The sequence below is a fragment of the Typopeltis vanoorti genome, chromosome 19 (assembly GCF_054136105.1).
Source record: "Typopeltis vanoorti isolate ZY-2024b chromosome 19, IOZ_Tvanoo_1.0, whole genome shotgun sequence".
In the NCBI taxonomy this organism is placed as follows: Eukaryota; Metazoa; Arthropoda; class Arachnida; order Uropygi; family Thelyphonidae; genus Typopeltis; species Typopeltis vanoorti.
Window position 1 is genome coordinate 31,676,763 of NC_143567.1, and position 19,555 is coordinate 31,696,317.

Below are 19,555 nucleotides of genomic sequence, written 5' to 3' on the forward strand. Positions count from 1 at the left end.
GTGTCATAAGCTTTTTCCATGTTGAAGAAAACTGAAACCAAATATTCTTGCTTCAGATATGCATCTCTTATACAAGTTTCTAAACTAACCAAATTGTCCAAAGTTGAGCGATGTCTACGGAACCCACGTTGTGTATTGGAGAGAAGATTGTTGCTTTTTAAATACCAGAGAAGTCTGGCATTAACCATTTTCTCTAGTATCTTACAAAGACAGTTGGTCAGAGCAATAGGTCAATAATTATTTGCTTGTGTTGGGATAGCAATGACAATTGACTTATGCCAAGAATCTGGAAAGTCTTCTTCTGCAAGTATTGTATATTAAGAGATGGTGATCCATCAAAGATGTTTTATCATTTCATAATGGGTGTCATCATGCACTAGGGTGAGACAGTAAAAGAGCTGTTTTTAGTTTCTCAACAAATGGCTGATTGTTTGGCTCAAGCCCATTGGTAGAAAAATTTGGCCTTTCTTTTGCTGCTCTTTCAGTATTAAAAATTCAGAAGGATATGAATCTGCTGAGATGCTGGCAAAATTTTCTTCCAAAGTGTCTGCAACAACTTTGGGATCGGCAATAATACTTCTATTATAGTCTAAGGTAGACAAATGGTGTGTTCTATATCTACCTTTATAAAAATATATTTGGTATATATTTCTCAACAAATAGTGCAATTAGAGACAACTGGGATAAAAACACACTAATTAATGAATCACATGTCCCCTTATACAGAAACTATGCTGTATAGACTGAAACAAAACCATATGTTGCATGGACAAACACAGTATCTAACTAAAAACTATTGTTATTAATTATTATTATTATTATTGTTCTGGGAAACTCCAAGGAGTCGACAGACTCATCGAGGGAGCCCCTAACATCATGTCAAGAACAACTATTCAACATTCACACAGTATCTATCATACCTTGCCTTGAACTCATTCACGGTCGTAGCACCCACAACAGACTCTGGAAGCTTATTCCACTCATTTACCACTCTCCAAGTAAAGAACCTAGCTCTAACACCCTTGTCAACCACGCTCTTGCCCAGCTTCCATGCATGGCCCCTAGTCCTCCCACCACCAGTCATATTTTCAAAAATATCTTCTGGATCAATCTTATAAAAACCCTTCAGTAATTTGAATGTCTCAATCATATCACCCCTCCTTCGCCTATCGTCCAATTTCTGCAACCCACAAATCTTCAACCTATTCTCATAAGGTTCATTCCACAGACCTGCTATCATCTTGGTCACTCGTCTCTGGACCCTCTCCACTTCCTCCCCATCACGAAGAAACCCTGGTGCCCATAGCTGGGCACAGAAGTCCAGATGGGGTTTTATCAAGGCTCGATACAGAGGAACAACTTGTTCATCTCTGCATGTTAAAGTATTTTTCAGAAGCCAAGTGATTTGGTGAGCTGTTTTAGTTACTTTTGCGATGTGCCCCCTAAACTTCAATTCCCTATCCACCAACACTCCCAAATCCCTGGCCTCATCAATCTCCTGGAGTATGGTTCCACCAATGCGATATACTGCTGCTATTCTTTTCACCCCAAAGTGCATAACCTTACACTTTGCCACATTAAATTGACATCCATTTTTCCTAGCCCAGTCCTCCAAACTATCCAAATCATCCTGTAAAATTTTGACATCCTGTGCACTCACAATTGCTCTACCCAACTTTGCATCATCAGCAAACAAGTGAACACTTCCTCTCGGATCCTTTCCAATATCATTGATGAACAAATTGAAAAGCAGTGGTCCAAGAACAGAGCCCTGTGGCACTCCACTAGTCACAAGACGTCTTTTAGACTCCACTCCTGAATAAACCACTCTTTGATATCTCTCCTTCAACCACCCTCTTATCCATCTCACCAACCCTATATCTATACCCATCTGCTCCAGTTTACTGATTAGGGTTCTATGTGGTATCCTATCAAAGGCCTTGGCAAGGTCCAGTAGTATCACTGTAAACCCATTACCCCTATCCAGTTCAGCCATCACTGTGTTATAAAACGTGAGCAAGTTGCTGAGGCATGATCTACCTTTCACAAAACCATGTTGTCCCCCATACAATATCCCATTTTCATCTATCCAATCCTGTATTCTTTTCTTGACTAATTTCTCTAAGACCTTGACAATGATTCCTGATATGCTAATCGGTCGGTAATTTACAACCGACCACCTTTATGCAGTGGAACTATTTTTCCCTCTTTCCACCCGCTCGGGACTAACCCAGACCCGAGACTCAAATTAAACAAAATGGTCAAGGGTACTGACAGTTCTTTAGCTGCTTCTCGTACAACACTAGCTGGTATACCATCCAATCCCACAGATGTATTGACATTGAGGTTATGCAATAGACTACTCACCTCCACTTCATTAACCACAATTCCCGTATAATCTACTGGTTTATTCGTTTCTGCAATGTCACCACCTGGATGATATACTTTTGCAAAGTGCTCACTCAGTAACTCAACTATCTCAACTGATTCAGTTACCTCCCTACCATCGGCATTCTTTAAAATCAATCTGCCATGTACATTTTTCCTTTTACTTGCTACATATTTAAAAAACTGTTTAGGATTCTCTTTAGCCTGCATGGCCAATGTTCTTTCGTAATCCTTTTTTGCTTTTCTTACCACACTCGTCACCCTTCTGGCCTGCGCTTTATACCGTTCATGTGCCTGCCGGTCACCCTTCTCCTTAAATTCCCTCCATAGTTGTTTCTTTTTTTGCAACTCAAGCTTAATGGTGTTATTCATCCATTTAACCCCTACTTGATTTATTATTCAGACTCTAGGTATACAGTCAGCCATTGCTTCATGCAAGCACTTCTTAACTACCTCCCATGCACTATCAACTTCTAGTCCTTGCAGTTGTACATGCCATGGCACTGAACCAATCAAACTCCTAAGCTTGTCATACTTTCCAGCCCGATAATTCCACATGTACCCTGTCTTAATTGAAAATTCTACACCTTTAGCCACCTCCCAAGTTAAGACCCTATGATCACTCTCACCGATTGGTGGCAATGTGGTCATATTTGTTACAGCCAAATCTTCAGATGTAATTACTAGGTCAAGCACTCTCTGACCCTAGTATTTTCCATTACATGCTGTCGCAGATAGTTATCCCTTAATAACCGCATAAAATCCAGTTCCTTCCTCCCGTGTGTCCTCTCCTCACTCCAATCAATGCGACCATAGTTGAAATCTCCCATAATAATCATCCTCCTTCCACCCATTTCTTCTATTTGCTTGTGCATACTGTCACCACCATCTTTTCCATCACCTGGTCTATAGCAGCACCCAATTGTATATTTAGTTCTGCTAGCCACAATCTCGCACCAAATGGCCTCAAATGTGCTCTTTTCTCTATCCTGCAATTCAACTTCTATTCTCCTTGGCTGGAGCTCATCAGCTATCATCAACAATACTCCTCCCCCCATTTTATTCTCTCTGTCATTCCTGAACACACTATACCCATCACATTCAATCCCACTAGTTATATCATCTACAGTCAGCCATGTTTCACTAATACCTATAACCTGTGGTCTGGAAGTGCCAACCATGGCCAAAAAACTCTTCCTTCTTGTTCCTAATACTCCTAGTATTAGTGTACATGAATTTAAGACCCCCATTAGCCCCAACCCTACCTTGATGCTTTATATTAACTATCCCACTCAGATTTGTTGTCCTTATTTGCTCTGGCATATTATATTCATTCTTACATTCAACTGCCTCCATAAGGACTGTATCTCTACTTCCCCCCCCCCCCCCTTAACAAATCTAGTTTCCCTGAATTTGCACATCCACTACATTCAGCAACACTTTCTCAAGTCTTCTTACACCGTAACCATTCAATTGCAAGCCATCCATCTTATATAGATCCTTTCGCCCATCAAACTCGCTCCACACATCCACAAATTCCACACCACGCGTCATACATAACTCACGCATAAAGTCATTCGCAATTATAGCCCTCCTTTTAAACATTTCACTGTCATACCGTGGCAAAAGACTAATCATTCTAACTCTCTCACTCTTTTCTTTTGCTACCTCCAACAATTCATTTAATTGTGAATAATGAATGAAACAATTCATTCATTATTAATTAGATGTATGTGAGTTCGATTTCCCAAGGCAGCAATAAAATTCAACCGAACGTGTTAAAATTCGTAAAAGTATTAAAACTAAGTAATATATATATATATATATAATGAATGTTATGGCAGTTTCACATATGGAATTCGGTTGAAGAGAGTTAGCATTTCAACTCAATTTTCAGCTATGCTTTTATCTTTCGGTTGCACGATCTTTTGTTAATACCGCACCAATCATATGCACGTTTTAATAAACAGACTGCCTTTGCTGATTGTTTCGCGTTAGGCTTAATTACCGTAAAAGGAGAAAAGTCACAAAAGTGAAAAATGTTCCTGGTCCGGGGGGGATTCCCTTATTCAGGTAATATTCACTAATTTCATGTTATCAGTCTGTGGTGTGCCAGTATCGGTAAGTGGTGATGTTATTTGATCTATTCTACGTTAAAAAAATTTAACCCTGAGATGAATAAGTGACTGATAAAAAAAATCCCGCGAACAATCAGAAGAAGAAGAAACACTAAAAAAAAGGACAGTATTTCATATTTTACCAGAACAGCCCACATCGTCTTCAGAACCAAACGGTAAGAGGCAAAAAATGTAATACAGGGTGTTCGGGATAAATTTGACAGTTTCGTAAGGAAAAAGAAAATCTTCTTTGTATCTATTAAATTTAATGAATTGACAAAAAACATTACAGGCAGAGTTAATTACAATACTATCAACAAGATTTACTCAAAATAACCACCATTAGCATCGATCACAGCTTCAATCCTGCTTCGGAACCTCGAACAAGCTGATGCTACAGTCTCCCTGGGAAGGGCCGCAAAAACTGTTTTAATTTTATCCATTAACTGGGCTTTTGTATTACTGGAAGTGCGATTGGTGACTTTTTCAACTGCACCCCATACAAAATAATCCATGGGGTTAAGGTCTGGGGAGTTTGGAGGCCAAACATTTGGACTGGTGAAGTCGTAGAAATTTTCAGACAACCATTTTTGACTTTTCCCAGAGGTGTGGCAAGGGGCCGAATCCTGCTGCCATACATACGGCCTACCATTGGCTACCCTTGTTATCCAGGGCTTGACTACAGTGTTTAGCAACTCCACGTAGCCATCTGAAGTCAACCTGAGGCCCTCTTGGAAAAAATGCGGAGGCATCACATTGCCTTCAGAGGATACACATCCGAAAACCATCACAGTTTGGGGAAATTTAGTCTGCATTACACGAGGAATGTCCTTTGTACTGTATGCAAGCCATCTGTTATTCTGCGTGTTGTGTTTTTGATCCTGGCAAAAGTTTTTCTCATCGGAAAAGAACCAGATTGTTTGTGGTTCCGCAGGATGTTTCACTTTGCTTAGAAGTTTCTTCGCGTTTATCAAACATTTTTCACGGGCCTTTTCTGTAAGCAGCTGACCTTTGCGGCGCTTGTATGAGTAGTAGCAGAGGTCTTCATTGAGTGCAAGCTTCATAGTAGAGGCTGCAACATTCATTTCACGTGACAAAGCCCGAATTCCAATGCCAGGGATCTTCAACACCTGTTCCTGCAGATTTGCGAGGAATTCTGCTGTACGAACGCAATCAGATCGTCTGCTAGGGATCTTTCTTCTTGCTACATCCTCGTAGTCACCATTGCAAGTCTCTAGTTCATGCCTGATTGTTTTTACTGTATTCAGGGAGCATTGGGCAGCAGTCGAAATATCCTTATTTTGATGGCGGGCACGAATCATCATGATACAAGTTATTCTCTTCCATGATTCAGGTGGGTTCCAGCTATCCATCCTTTCTGACATCTTGTATATGAATGAAGAAGGGTCCAACCTTTTAAATGAAGAGAAGTGTGTGTTAATACATGTAACTTACAGAAAAATATAATTAATTATAAATATGTCAAATTTATCCCGAACACCCTGTATATGTATTTGATTTTTGCAATATTCGCTGTGTATGTTTTGTATTGAATATAAATACAATAAATATTATAATTATTATTATTCCTGATACCTCCAAGGAGTCCGAAGACTCATCGTGGGAGGACATCTACAACTGTCTCTACACCTAACCTCTACTATGAATCATCTCCATCAACGCCATCTACCACCCAACTCCAACACCACCACAACTAGTAATTTTTGTCTGTAAATTGCGTGTGTTCTGAAGGGCTGATTTGTATGTATGCGGGATGAAAAACCTTGCTACCTCCGTATGAGATCGGCTAACTCGCCTTCTATTGAAATCGACTAGATAAAGATTCCTCCCGTCGTGATGAGAATAAAATAATAATATATCTCTCTATTACGTTTTTTTTTTTCGAGGGGGGCCGTGAAAGATTTTAATTTTTGCAAAGGGGGCCCTGACATCCAGAAGTTTGGGAAGCACTGCTCTAGCAGATACTCAGGCATGTAGGAGCATAGAAAAGATATAAGATGTGTGTTAGTTTTGGAGCACACTTATTATTAAAACCTCCATGGAGTCAAAAGACTCATTGCATGAGGTCCACTGTTACACAATTTATCATACTGCGCCTTGAATATGTTCACTGTCTCTGTGCTCGCCACACTCTTTAGGGCAATACATTCCAATTACCACTCCATGCAAAAAACCTGTTCCTCACTCCCCCTTCCTCATACTTTCCTTATGCAGCTTCTAGGGGTGACCTCTTGTTTTCTCCCCATCTTCACCCATTCTATGCAAAACCTGATCCACATTAATTTGGTAATAACCTCTTAACAGCTTTAATGTCTCAATCATATTCCCCTCCCCTGTTTCTATCCACCAATTTCTGCAAATTGCATTTTGTCAATCTGTCTTCATACTCAACATTCCAGAGACCAGAAACCACCTTAGTCAATCGTCTCTGAATTTTTCCAATACATCTTCATCTTTTTGAAAACCAGGTGACCAGATCTGTGTGCAGTAATTCATGTGGCCTGATCAAAGCCTTATACAAGGGAACCATAACATCCTTACTTCTACAGGTCAGTGCCTGCCACTTCATTCCCATTATCTGCTGTGCTGTTCTCATAATTTTAGCAACATATCCCCAAAATTTTTCTCTCTTCTCCTATACCTCTTCCAAGATATTTCCATCGACTGTGTACTCTACATTCCATCTCTCCCCAAATTTCAAAACCTTACACTTGGCCACATTGAATTGATATCCTCACTCATTTACCCATTCGGCCAATGTATTCGAGTCCTCTTGCAAAGCCACAGCATCCACTCTACTCTTGATAGTTCTTCCCAACTTTGCATAATCTACACACAACTGCATATCACCATTCAGACCTCTCCCAATATCATTTACATACTAATTAAACAGCAATAGACCCCAAACAGATCCTTGGGGTACTTTCTTTTCTGGGATATCGCTCCTCCATAGACAACTCACTGATACCTATCAGACAGCTAATCTGCTGTTCAGCCTTAGCCATTCCAATTTAATTACCAGCTTGTCATGTGGCAATTTATCAATGGTCTTTGCAAAATCTAAATATACCACTGTGTGTGCAACATCCTTATCCAATGCATTTGTCACTTTATCATAAAAAGATTAGTAGATTGCTGAAACACAATTTTCCTTTAACAAATCCATGCTGGCTGCCAAAGAGTATCTTTCTGATCTCAGTGGAGAGGATACCATCAAGAAATGTGAGCACTGATGCTCACATTTCCTGAGCGTCAATGTTAAGAATTATTAAATAGCATATAAATGTACTAGTGGGCATTCTGTTATTTTTCCTATTCCATAGTAAGCATCCCATTTGATTTTTAATTAAAATTTCACTTTTCTTTTTTTTTTTTATTTATTTATATTTATAAGCTGCCAATGTCGTATGCTCTTTTAGAGATTATACATTCAGACTTTTAAACTGAAGTCTTTTGCGACTAATCCCTCTCTGAGATTGAATATTTGCTTAGTCAATTCCTTTCTGACTTCATAATCAGTGAGATGAGCTTCATAATAATCTGTTTACATTTTGGGATTAAGAGGAGAGTCATTAAAAACAGTTAATTGTATGCAGTTTTCATATGCTGCCACAGTATTAAGGTGTTTTATGCATGTAGGTATAGTAGAATGATGATGGTTCAAAACAGGTTGTCTGTGGGATGAATTGTCATAGTACTATAATGCTGGAAGTAAGGTATCTACATAGCTTTGTTACTTCTATGATGCTAGGTTTTCTTCTCTTGGCCAGAGGAATTTTTTCCTAGATCCTTCTTCAGTTGATTCCATAGCTAGTTGATTTTGTCATGGAAAATTATTTTTTTTCCCCTGGTAATGAGTTTCTTACAACTCAGAATTAAAAAAATATTGATGGAAGAACTTGCATAGCATTCATGCAGTAATACTGTTTAGGATTAGGAATATGATGTAGTAGTAGTATACTGCATTCCACTCATCTTGCCTACTTAGAAACATTGCTTCAAATGAACTTTACTGGTGATGGCAAAGTAAGGAGATTCAAAACACATCTCCAATAGTTAGCATAAAAGGGGCATTACTTTAACTCACTTTGGGGAATAAATAGGTTTTAGAGGATGGTTCAGTGTTTCATCACATTAGCTCTTAATCTTCAAAAATTGTTGGTTGCATTATTATTACATGATACTTCCATGGAGTCTAAGGACTCATCATGAGTGGGCATTCCACACAACAGTACACCTCATAATCCACCACTTACACTACCACACAAGTAACTATTTTTGCCTGTTAATTGCACGTGTTCTTTGGGTGATTTGCTTGTATGCAGGAGAAAAACTCCTGCTACCTATGTATGACATGGGCTATCTTGCTATTTGAAAAGCAGCCTACATGATGAAAATTGAACCTAGGTCTTCCAATTGAAGGGTGCATTTTGTCATTATTCCACATGCACTAGTTCCCCCCCCCCCCAGTCCTGTTAGTGTTGAAATAATAAGACATTTGTGATTGCACTGATGAATTCAAGAGTGAGCTTTGATCACTCATGACTTCATATTTTACTTTCACTGTGAAATTGAATGTGTATGTGTGTGTGTGTACATGAATGTCAAGTTCTGTAAATTTATTTGAACATGAAGTGTAGCTGTTTTGAGAAATGTTAGCCAAAGAAAGCAAGCCCAGTCAGGGCAGTGTAGATTTTTTTATTTATTATTATTTTTCTAAATAATGTGGAGGGTCTGATGAATCAGAACTTCTTTCTTCAAGGCAGACCCAGTTGTGCACAGATTTTCTTCAGTGTCTTGTGGTCTTCCAGTATGTAGTTTCTATCACATGTCATGCTACACAGTCATGAGTGTTCAGGACCAGCACAGTATCTCTTGCCTTAACTAGATTTGGTTCTTTGTAGAAACATTGTTTCAAATGAACTTTACTGGTGATGGCAAAGTTTGCTGCTGAGGAAAAACGGTTTCAAGATGTTGAAGATATACAGCTGAATATGAAATAGTTGCAGGCACAGATCTATCAGCAATGCATTTGAACAATGGAATAATTTGCATAACATTGGGAGATTTGTATGTTGAAGGGAGATAAATTCAAAGTAACTTGTATATGTTTACTATTTTTGATCACTGCTGGTATACACCAAGATATATATCTTCATAACAATAAAATTCCATCAGCTAGAAAAGAAATGAGAAGTTATTACTTCCAGCTTAAAATTTCCAAGAATTTCTGCTTTTTTCATGTGCTTTAAAAAAATAGTTTCTTGAACCCTGGCCAACTGGATACACTATTTGATATTTGCTTTTACATTCCATGATTTAGTCTGTAACAGAATTTTGCATATGTAAGTTTATAAAGAGAAACCATGAATGCATTCATTTGATTACAATATTTACATTTCATTTTACTAACATCAAAAAATCAAATAGTCCCTGTAGCTCACTTGGTATTGGTGATGTCCTTTTTTGGTTTGAATCCTTCCTAGGATGAAAAGAATATTTTCCAAGGGATTTTCAGTTGAAGGTAAGTTAGCTAGTCTCATAAAGATGACAGGGTTTTCTTCCTACAAAACAGACGTGCTGCCATAAAAATGCACTCTGACAGACATAGATAGAATTAGTCATCCTCTTTTGCATTCACTGCATTTATAGGAAGCCAAGTAATTTGGTTGAGATGGGAGGCACAAAGAAAAGACTTTGTGAAAATGGAAACCAATTCTGAAGTCAGAAGAGCGGATAATAGCATCCATGAACAAATTTGGCTGTTGTCATATTGACCTGGTCAAGAGGATAACAAGTGCTGAAATGTCTTCAAATACCCAACATACAACAAAAAATTGGCATCCCCCCACTCTATATTTTCAAACAATGTATCATTCAAAATCAATAATATTCACTGTATATCCATAGCCAAAATGCTTTCTTAAACAAGAGAGAGAAACAAGCAATCCCATGTAACAGAAATTTAGAATTTATTCGTATGGTATGTATAGGTTGAGTAGAAAAGAGACATTTGCCATAAGTAAATTTAAATTTAAGGTTGATTAATTTCATTGTGTGGTGTGAGATCACAACAAGATGTGGTTTGAAATTCTATCTGGGATGTGAACTATCTGGGATATGCCTATTTTGCACAAACAACCCAGAGATGTCTGGGTTGTTTGTGCAAAATAGGCATACTAAACAGAAAGAAAACAGTTTAAGATAACTGTTACAGTCTTATCTCCTTTGATCATAATCCCATCCAACCACCACCACCACTACTACTCTGCCTCTTGGAAGCCTGAAGTGGCTTACGAGTTTAAAATCTAATTCTTAGGCTATTCACTGTACTGATGTATTTTAGGTTTCCAATTTTTGAATGGAACGCACTTAATTTCTGGAAAATATTTTGTAAAGGGACATTATTTCACAGGCAAGGGAGATAGTAGCAATGGAGATGGCTAGTGAATATTTTGACAGATTTTCAGCACATGAGAATTGCCATGTAAATAATAGAACAATAAAGGTGTTTATCACTGTTTGAGTGTTTTCATCATGAGACACATTTGAGATTTGTACAAGTAAGATTATTCTATACATATGAATATTTTATTTGCCCTTTAAAAATTAAACCATCAAAAATAAGCCGAAGTCCAGTGATTGTATTTGCAGTATGTTAATAACTATGGCTAAAAGTAAGCTGTGTAAACTAACTTTGTTTGAGACTGTAAAAAAATGTATCTGATAGTCATAAGTCTGCAGTAAAAATGCTGTTTAGAAATGACACTGGTAATAATTTGCACTACCAGTATTTTTTAGGCATTATTTATGCTTTTAAGTGATAAATTTAATCTTTAAACCATATCAAAAAATAATATAAATGATTATCACACCAGTTTTGAAAGTATATTTAACATGCTATAAACATGCAATAGGCCATAAAATTATCGCTATATATTAACTTCATTATCTCAAAATGTACCTTGCAGAGTTTAAAATGTTAAATTAAGTATCACATGCATTTTTCAACTACTGAATATTGCCTGTTTCCAGGAGCAAGAAGAAGAGTGTATATAACTATATAAAAGCATGCATAATTTATTTTCAAACTATAAACAAGGCACTGCATAATTTATGGAACTTCTGGCAACAATATTATGAGAAATACATAGATGCTGATGGAATTACAATTCCAGTAGATGCTAAGCTGACAGTTGTCACAGGGGTAAAAATTCATTTTTTTATCTCGCCATTTTCCCTACTTTTGCATCACGGTTGGTTTTCTACATTATTCCACATTGCTATATAAGAGGGGAGTGTATTTTTCTTGGAAGATTACATCTGTTCTTTGGCTATTTTCAAAATGCATGCTAGATGCACTTCAAAAAATCTTAGATTCCTAGAGGAAAAACTGCTCATATCAGATAGTTAATTCACCTTTAGATGAAATATCTTATAAACACATGTTCTGAATGTCTCGTGACCAGTGGTGAGCTATAGGGGACTCGTGCAAGCCCTTTGTTAAGTTTTTCTCAAATTTGCCGAGCCCCTTGTTCATCTTCTTTAATAATCTTGTAGAACTAGAAAATACCACCATGGAATGTGTACATGCTACTATAATTGCTACTTTAAATTCGTATGGATTTTCTGATAACTATATAAAAAATCATCTCATTGCATTCTGTTCTGATGGAGCTATATTAGCAGTGTAATGTTAGGAAACAAATCGGGTATTGCAATCAAACTTCTACAAAAATTTCCCAACGTTGTGATTTGGCATTGCACTCATCGTTCACACTTAGCATTAGATGATTCGATAAAAAAAAAAAAAAAAGCATTAAAGAAATAAATCATTTTGAAATATTTATGGATAAATTATATGCTTTTTATCATCAATCACCAAAAAATCAACTAGAATTAAATATGGTTGCAAAAGACCTTGGTATCGAAATTTTAAAGATCGACCATGTGTTTAGACCATGATGGGCAGCTTGCAGTTTATGAATGGCTCTTGTTTTGTGGAGAAATTACCCAACTTTATGCAAGCATTTTGCATCGAACGATAAATAATAGGGCTTTTTAAACTGACTTCTCAATTTCGAATTTTTAAAAGATCTAGCATTAATGATTGATATCCTACAGCATTTATCACATCTGTCAGAAACTCTACAAAGTTGCAATATAAGTATTATAAGGGCTAAGATAGGTTTTTTTTTTTTTTTTTTTTTTTTTTTTTGTTGCTCGACGATGCGAGCCCTTTGTTAAAATTTCCATAGCTCGCCACTCTCATGACCATGAGATTTCAGAGAGATCACTCAGCACTATTGTTGCTGGTGAAAATTCAAATGAATAGCTGCCCCTGTTGCCTAAGGTTTAACTTAATTTCAATGTAACATAACTTTAAACAAACTTTATCATATCATGGCACCTGTTTCATCTTCATATAACTCAAAACTTAATGAGAGACTAGATCATAGCAAAGTATGGAAAGCAATATGATCTAGTCTCATTGCTTTCCATACTTTGCTTTAAGGCTCCAACCATCATTTACTTTGCTGCGTTCATTTTGTAATCCCCCCTCCAGCATATCCTCTTTTTAGGTTTTCTTTGATGTTGTAATGTTAGCTATTTCTAAAATGTTGGTTTTCATTGATTTTTGGTCTGGTTTTCTGTAGATATCCAAATGAGTTTCATCCTTGGAAAAAATTAATAGATTGCAAGTGATTCCCTATCACTGGAACTAAGGGGGGGGGGGTTACAGCCTGAGCTCCAGACCATGTCTCCTCCATTAAACTTCATGGTTGGCACAACACATTCAGGCAGTAATGATCTCTGCATCTGCCAAATCCAGACTCATTCGTGATCAAGACTCCAGCAGCTTTACTTCATTCTGCCTGACACTTGGTGGTGCCCCTGCTGATGTTAGGCTTCTGTGTGGCTGTGGAAATCCATAGTCTTCAGCTCTCAACAAACAGTTGTGGTGCTGGCATTGCTCACAGGACATTTTGGAACTGGTGGTGAGTGTTTCATCCGAAGACGTGCTTTGGCCCCCCTCAGCGGTCCCATTCTGTGATTTTATGTTGCCTAACAGGTTGCGAATATTGTTATTCTGAATGGGTGCTTCTACTTGACTGGGAGAGCTGAGTTGTACAGATGGCATATGATGATAATGCCATGTCAAGACATACCGAACTCTTCAAAATTATTCATTTTTATAGTACTGATGACAACACAGAATGAATAAGTTAATAAATATTTTTCATTTATCTATAAACATTATTTATCATTGTGTTGTCATCAATACCGTGAAAATAAATAACATGTACTGTGAACACATAAGCCTTTCTACACATTCGAGCTCTTCGGCACAGTCCATTTTATTGTTAATGTTTATGAAGATTGCAAGACTACGTGCTACTTTTGATACCTGGTATGAGCCATGCCTGTGGATATTTTTGATCAAATAGCACTGTCTCTATTGTAACAGGCTATCCAAATAATACTTTCTGTGACCTCAGACACAAGGATAAAGTCCTGAAGATTAGCAAGGGATAAAGATCTGTAGCATGATGGTAATATGCCATCGTATTAATAAAGAAACATCCTCCAAAAGGCTTGGCAGCTCATTTTGTGGTTGAAGAAATTAACGTATGTTGCTCCACTGAGATGGTCTTGAATACATAGTCTAGTTCACAATAAGTCCACACAGTATATTTACCAAAAATGTCTTGTAAGATCTATCGTTGCATAAGGAACTTCACGAGTCCATAAATACTAATTACAACTATTCATTCCATCCTGATTAAAATAGTCAAACACTATTTTGATGGAAATGTTCCACTTAGAATATTCAGTTGCTTTGCAGAGGCATCATGTGAACTCTTGTGGAAAGCCAGATTTCTTCACACTGAATAATGCACGAAACAACTAAATCTAAGAGGAATGCTCCGTTAAGTTTTACTCTAAAAAACAATGCATGTTAGAAAAGGGAATGGCCTACCTCCATGCTATTAAGTTAGAAAATTATCCCCATGCCAACAAGATTACACAATAGGACAACCACGTAAGCTTACCTTATATTTATCAGTATACAATTTCACAGAAACTAAGCCTGGAACCATTTTTATTCCTTGTCCAATTCGAACTTCTTTTTTTTTCTCTCACCGAAACATGTTGAAATCTCCAGAAGTAAATAACATGCTCTTGTAAAACACATGAACCCAGGATTTAGGTTATCTTAAATTATGGCTAAAGCGATTAAGGCTATGTGACAAGTAACAGTCTGTTAATCGGATGTGTTATAGCAATTTGCTCATTTTGGGAGTAAAAAAAAAAAAAAACGAGTTTCCAGAAGGTTATTTTAGCTAGGATTACGAGAATTTATAAACGAATAAATTCCCCTCCACTCATCGAACATCTGATGATCGGTACTCTTGGAAAATAACATACATTACAATGAGATATGATTTCTCTGTCGTTTGAATTAAGTACGGAGATATATTGTGGTGCCAAAAAAATCCTACCACTAGAGAGAAATAAAATAATCCCAAATTAAACTTGCAAAATATTCATATTAGGCAAGAGAGGTGATGCAGCTGCGACTTGCTTGACATTTAATTTGGAACCCAGCCAATAAACCTGTAATTTCATTTGTATACTATCCTTCCAGTTATGTAAGGATAGTATGACTTTTAGAAGAGTTTTGAGTTCTTTATGCTATCTTCTTTTGTAATTATTCTTAGATAGGTGAAGATATGTGCTTTGCTGCATCCGAAATTTTGTTCTATATATATTTTTGGAGTATTCTATTAAGAAGCAGTATATGTAAAACCGCAGAGAAAATAGTTTTGACAAGATTGGAGCAAAACCATTTCAAGGACTTAGCTGCATAGATATACATGGTAGTAATAGGTAGAAATATGCTATGCATAAACGCATAATCAGCAAAGCACAAGCTAGAAGAGAGCGGTTTGGTAAGAAATCCGAAATCGATTTATGAAGGGGACTTGGTCAAGTAGATGAAATGCCAGATTTTCTTTACCACACAGCGAAAGAACTATGGAATTTCATCGGGAAGAGTCCTTTCGCTAAGTAGCAAATAAAAGAAAAGATTATAGAAGGATGACTTAAATGAATACCGATGGTAGAAAGGTTGGCTTGGTTGAAATTAAAACAACTATGAGGCAAGAGCATTGTTTGTTCGACCATTTGCAGAATGAAGAACTTTGGCACTATCATTTATTATTATCATACTGAGACTGGCTAACTTATCTCCACTTGAAGATAGGTTAGCAGTATAGGATGTTGAAGAATTTTATAAAGGTTCTTTGCATCTTAGAATTCGAATCCAGTGCTTTTCAACCAAAGGGCAAACGTCGTGCCTCCAGTACATCTTTAGCAGGAAAGTAATAGCTAAAAGAAGTAACTGAATTACTGAGTGATCCAGTAACTGATCTGTTGCCAAGAGGTAGAGGAACTTGATGCTCAGGATGTTGCAAAATCTCGATGTGGGCAGAGAATTAGGATTGACATTGTATTATATTATTATTTGAGACCTCTAAAGAGTTCAAAGACTTATTGCAGGAGGGCCATTAAATATATTTGCAGATTACTAGGGAGTCAATATATATATATATATATATAGAGAGAGAGAGAACTGGCATTATCTGTGACCAGATTCTTTGTCTCAGCACTACTAGAACACTCACACGGGAAGTGGAAGAGTAGAAACTTATTCCAATTTGAAGGAGACTCCAAGGCAGTTAATAAATTAAAACTCGATCAGTGTTTTTGTTGTGGAATGAAGATATTGTCTTGGTAATTTGCTCTTTTATCGACATATTACTGAACTTTGAAAAGGATTTGAAAGATTGAATGAACGAACTTTAAAAAAAGCTGAAGAAAATGGGGGATGTGCATAAAGCAGATAACAGCCATGAGTGAATATTTGGTGAAGCAGAGTTTAGGAAAATGCACACGAGTATCACAGGAATCTGTGCATGGATTTAAGGTGGTCTCATTTGTAAACTACTGGAGATGATTCACCCATCTCCAAATGTCCGGTTTTTTTTTTTCATTATTTTTGTGATTGTTTTATAAAACCCATATACGAGAGGTCACTGCATAAATCAGCAGAACCATGTTGGGCTGGTGATTAAAGAGAAGAAAGAAAAGGAATCTGCTGTTTCTTGAAGAGCTTGGGAAAACAGTGTGGGAAGGACTGTTCCAAAGAACAGCCGGGCATAATGAAGAGGATAAGAAGTTGGTTCGATAAGTTTCCAGTTGAATTGTGTATGGATATTAACCAGCAGCTGTCCGTGTTCAAATATGATGAAGAAAGTGAGGTACTGTGATGGCCAGTTCAGTGAAGTAGCGACCATGAAAATACTTATATAAGACACAAAGCAGAAACAGCATTGCTTAGCATGCATTCTGAGAGTTTTGGGGATACACTATTCCAAATGTGAGAAAGTTATAAGGTCGGGGGATTTGTGACATAAATGTACGTTGAGAAGAAGAGAATGTTGAGGTCTTAAAAAAGAATACCAAATGGGCTAAAACAGGATAGGGTGAATGCGAACGTTAAAGTAGCGGGGGAAAAAAACTGATTGGTGTTGACGATTGGAATATTATTTAAAGTTAGGAAGAATGAAACTTTTTGTCTTCATAATTACTCGATAACTAGGAGGACATCGGTGTTTAAGGCTTCGGTAACAAAAGATCTTGGAGCTTGAATCATTTGAGAACTATAAGGTTTTGTGAATGAAGAAGATTGAAAAAAGGAGGATAACTGACATACAAGAGGATGATTGTGGGTGGAAAAGAGGATACTCGATCACTGACCGAAAATTCTGATGAAGAAACCATCCACGACAACACAATGAAAGACCAAAGAGGAAGCTGGGAATCCACTAAGTACGGGGGAGGAACATAAAAAGGTCGATTGGTAGGAAGGTTACGATGCTTGACTCAATCAAATGCCTCGGAAATATCAAGAGCGACCATGTTTCTACATACGTTTTTCCATATCTTGTGAGCTGCATAAGGTTATCTGGATTTGTTGTGGAGTGAGTGACTAAATAATTAGTTAACTATATTGGATGGTCTCCAAGTAGTAACATAGTTGACCATTAATAATTGTTCTTTTTTATTTTTTTATGAACAGCTGAAGGCTTGTTTTCCATGGAGCATGACAGCTCGTGAAGGCAATATAGAATGGAGCTGATTATAGAGCACAAGCTTTTAGTACAACTGCAGGGATGAGGTCTGGACCAACGAACTTGACATTGGTATTACATTAGTATCGCGACCGGTGAGTATTTTTCCGACGTTCTTTAACCGTAAGATCAGTGGAGAAAGTGGGCAGTTCATGATATAGTGGAAGATTTGCCTAGGTTATCTAAATAAGAGGTGGAAGGAAAGACTGATGCCAAGAGGTCTACCTTATCTTTAGGCAATGCTGCCTGTAGCATCAGGATATGAAAGCAGAAGTTGTGCTCAAAGTTTTGGCCAGCAGTTTGAAAGCTCGACTCCCATTTGAGCTGGAAGAAAGCATTTTGCATTTAATGTCTACCTTGGATTTCTTGATATTTTTACAGTTGTTACAGGCTGTAATGTAGGCTGACTGAAAAGCAGGAGCTTTGGGGAAGAGATTAAAGATATGCATTTTTTTGAAATACATGGGTTCAAATTCCGTCTAGGACGAGAACCTTTATAAAGGTTCTTCATTTGAATATGAGTTAGTCGGTTTCGTATGGGTATCGAATGGTTATTCATTCCACAAAAACAGAAATCGTTTCACAAATCAAGTCTTGCAGAGCACATGTGTTCAACAGACATAATACAACGGTCTCATAGCCTAAGTTACTTCTACTATAATTCAAAATAGCTGATTATTTATCTTTGGCCAGTTGGACTTCTTAGCTAGAAATCGGTGGTTTCGAGTGGAGTGAGGTGTAACGTCCCATATTCCAACAGAACAATAATAAAGTCTTGCAGAGCACATGTGTTCAACAGACATAATACAACGGTCTCATAGCCTAAGTTACTTCTACTATAATTCAAAATAGCTGATTATTTATCTTTGGCCAGTTGGACTTCTTAGCTAGAAATCGGTGGTTTCGAGTGGAGTGAGGTGTAACGTCCCATATTCCAACAGAACAATAATAAAACCATTGAAAAGACGCTCAAAAATCTCGAAATAACCGTAGTAATGCCATAACATATGAGTGTAAGACTGGGCGGAAGAAGGTCGATCTTTACTAAAAAGCATAAGATTATGGTCAGAGTTGTAAAGAAGAACTAAGGCCAACTGTACAGGGTGTTCGGGATAAATTTGACATATTTATAATTAATTATATTTTTCCGTAAGTTACATGTATTAACACACACTTCTCTTCATTTAAAAGTTTGGACCCTTCTTCATTCATATACAAGATGTCAGAAAGGATGGATAGCTGGAACCCACCTGAATCATGGAAGAGAATAACTTGTATCATGATGATTCGTGCCCGCCATCAAAATAAGGATATTACGACTGCTGCCCAATGCTCCCTGAATACAGTAAAAACAATCAGGCATGAACTAGAGACGTGCAATGGTGACTACGAGGATGTAGCAAGAAGAAAGATCCCTAGCAGACGATCTGATTGCGTTCGTACAGCAGAATTCCTCGCAAATCTGCAGGAACAGGTGTTGAAGAACCCTGGCATTGGAATTCGGGCTTTGTTCATGGAGTTGCTAACTGTAGTCAAGCCCTGGATAACAAGGGTAGCCAATGGTAGGCCGTATGTATGGCAGCAGGATTCGGCCCCTTGCCACACCTCTGGGAAAAGTCAAAAATGGTTGTCTGAAAATTTCTACGACTTCACCAGTCCAAATGTTTGGCCTCCAAACTCCCCAGACCTTAACCCCATGGATTATTTTGTATGGGGCGCAGTTGAAAAAGACACCAATCGCACTTCCAGTAATACAAAAGCCCAGTTAATGGATAAAATTAAAACAGTTTTTGCGGCCCTTCCCAGGGAGACTGTAGCATCAGCTTGTTC